Genomic DNA, 2,888 nt, shown 5'->3' with positions numbered 1-2,888 from the left:
CGCGGATCGGCTCGCCGGTTCCAGGATTCGGGAGGAAGGGGGAGATTCAGACTCGCTTATTCCTTATTAACAATGCTTTGGTTTATTCAAAAAGAAACAAGTAAACAAAATGATTGTTGGCATAAAGCCTAAATAGAGAAACTTATTGACTACTCGGTATAAACGAAATGTTTGTTGGCATAAAGCCCTAAATAGAGAAACTTATTGACTACTCGGTATAAACAAAATAAGGAGGCGTATAGCCTGTAGCGGTGTCCGGAAAAGATTTACAAATTACCCGGTATAACTTAGAGATACGGTGTACGGAGGCGTATAGCCTATAGCAGGAAGAAACCGGAAACCGGGAAACCCGGCGTAATGACGAGAAACCCGTCACCCGGTGTATATCAGGAAGAGACCGGAAACCGGGAAACCCGGCGTAACAACGAGAAACCCGTTGCCCGATACTAAAGGTAGGAGGCCAGAAACCGAGAAACCCGGCGTAACAACAAGAAGCCCGTTGCCTGGCTAGGAGGTCCGGAACAGGACTGGTGCCGGCTCATCCGTCGAGCCGGCTTATATACCCTGCCGGCGGTTCCCCCACTCTACATCGAGGTTGTGGTGGGGGTAACGCCGGCGTCGTAGTGGGGCGCCTCTGGGGGTTGTAGTGGGGCGCCCCCTGGGGTAGGGTGACCCGTGTATCGCTTGTGTTTTTGTGTTTAGGGGCGCCTTAGGCGCCATAGCCTCAAGTGGCGGGCGGGTGATCGGCCCGCGAGGCGTTAGTAACGGCCACGCCGTTACAATCTGATGTTGTATCTCATCTCTGTGCGCAATTAAACTTTGCGCATTTGTATATAGTATTATCTCCGCTTCTTCCTGTGGTTGCTATTTAGCGTCCTCCCAGCCTGCGCTCCTCTTCTCCTCCCGTAGCGCCCTCTTAAAGGTCGGACATTCCGGACTAAGGGCGTCATGGTCATCGCTTATATTCAGATTGTATGTTCGATTTTTGAACATACAATTCACACATTTCTTCTTTGTCGCTGTACAATCACGCGAGTTATGACTTCCTGCACATTTATAGCATGCTTCCTCTCGCGTACAATTTTTTGCAATATGATAATATCTCCAGCATTTGAAACATTTTTTAACATTGATGTGATTAAATACAGGACACTTCTTCCATCCTACACTTAGCTTTCCTTTCTTCAATATCATCTCATGTGTCTCTTCATCTGCTTCTATTATTATTGACCCTTCTTCATTTCCTTTTCTTTCAGATTGATTATTTCTCCTTTCTTTGATCATTCTCTTCACAATTCGCATATTTGCTGTATCTATTTTATTCTGCATCTTTATCGTATTTATAAGTTCATTATCATCTAATTTCATCTCTTCTACACCTATATTAATAATTTTTATCTTTGGTTTTGATTGAGGCGACTCTATCACTTTATAATTTTCTCCCAGCTTAGCTTGAACTGTCTCCTTCAATTTTTTCACCTCCTCGCCGGTTTCACAACCCATGATCACTGTTCCCTTGCTACCTTTCCTTAATTTCGTTATTCCCATAGCCATACTCTTAATATCCACCTTTTCTTTTATCAATTTTTTAGTGGCTTCACTCTCTTGCTGCATTTTCGGCTTGACAATTATAACGTTTTCTTTCTTCTTCCCTTTAACCGCTTCACTGTAGCTTATCTGCGATCCTTCCTTTGATACACATGCTACTCCCTGTATCATTTTCTTCAAGTTTTCCAGTTCTTGCTTAACATTTACTAATTATTCTTGAACTACTTCTTTAATCATTAGTTTGATTTCATTTTTACAGGCTGTTTCATTTTTTATTTCCTTTACAGTTTTTATGATCCAGTCTACTTTTACATCAATGCCTGATCCTTTACTTGTGAACGATCCTGCAGATCCCACGGATCCTGTAGACGATGTCCTATCTCTTCCTGCCGTTGGCGTCGCTTTCTTCATGTTTGTTTCTTTCCCACTATCAATCAAAAACTCCTCAAATGGGCCTTTACACGGCACTAATTCTTGTCTACTGTCCAGAATTTTATGCTTAATTACACATCCTGGATGGTAAAAAAGCTTATTTATACAAGTTTTGCATTTGACGACTTTATTCTTTATTGCCTTCCTACATGCCGAGCATCGATACTCTGCATATTCATCGTCCATGCCGATAATTACCGGCCGAAACCGCTAATATCAGCCTAATCGATCACTCACCTGTGATCCACTTTCACACGTCAGCACTATTGTGTCCACGTATAATGTCTACTTGTCTTACGAGACTTCAATGTCCCGAAGAATAAATTCACTGCTCACAGTCACAGATCGCCATATCCCGGCTAGATAACTTTCATAGCTATCCCCTTTTTATGGCAGCGTAACTTGAATAACTTATTATACTTCTTTTCCACTGTTTACCGGTGAAAACTCAGTATTTTGACGGAGCGATGTGACACACGTCTTCTCCACTTCAGAAAGAGAGAGAGAGAGAGACGGAGAGAGACGGAGAGAGAGACGAAGAGAGAGACGGAGAGAGAGAGACAGTGAGAGAGACGGAGAGAGAGACGGGGAGAGAGACGGGGAGAGAAAGAAAGAGAGGGGGGGGAGAGAGAGGGGGGGAGAGACGGAGAGAGAGACGGAGATTGATTGATTGATCTTTATTAGCTTTCACAGCTATTACATATACATAATTACTATACATTATTTAACACATATTCTTTTAACAGCCTCTTATATAATATTAATTCTTCACATTGTTTTATCTCGGTGGGTAACGCATTATACATTTTTATTCCTTCGTAAAACAGGCTTTTTTGCGCACTTCTCGTTTTACGTAATGTTAGTACTATGTTTCCGGCCTGCCTCGTTTGTCTATCACATTCTTTTCC

At 42.6% G+C, this 2,888-nt stretch overlaps 1 pseudogene; it reads right to left on the bottom strand.

Annotated features, from left to right (window-relative positions):
* Nucleotides 1-794: 794 nt before the first annotated feature.
* LOC146724566 (uncharacterized) lies at nt 795-2,463 on the bottom strand (annotated as a pseudogene).
* Nucleotides 2,464-2,888: the final 425 nt, after the last annotated feature.

The sequence above is a fragment of the Nylanderia fulva genome, unplaced genomic scaffold (assembly GCF_048542155.1).
Source record: "Nylanderia fulva isolate GAGA-0341 unplaced genomic scaffold, ASM4854215v1 Scaffold126, whole genome shotgun sequence".
Lineage (NCBI taxonomy): Eukaryota > Metazoa > Arthropoda > Insecta > Hymenoptera > Formicidae > Nylanderia > Nylanderia fulva.
Note: the sequence above shows the minus strand (reverse complement) of the source record. Positions and strands in the feature narration are given on the sequence as shown.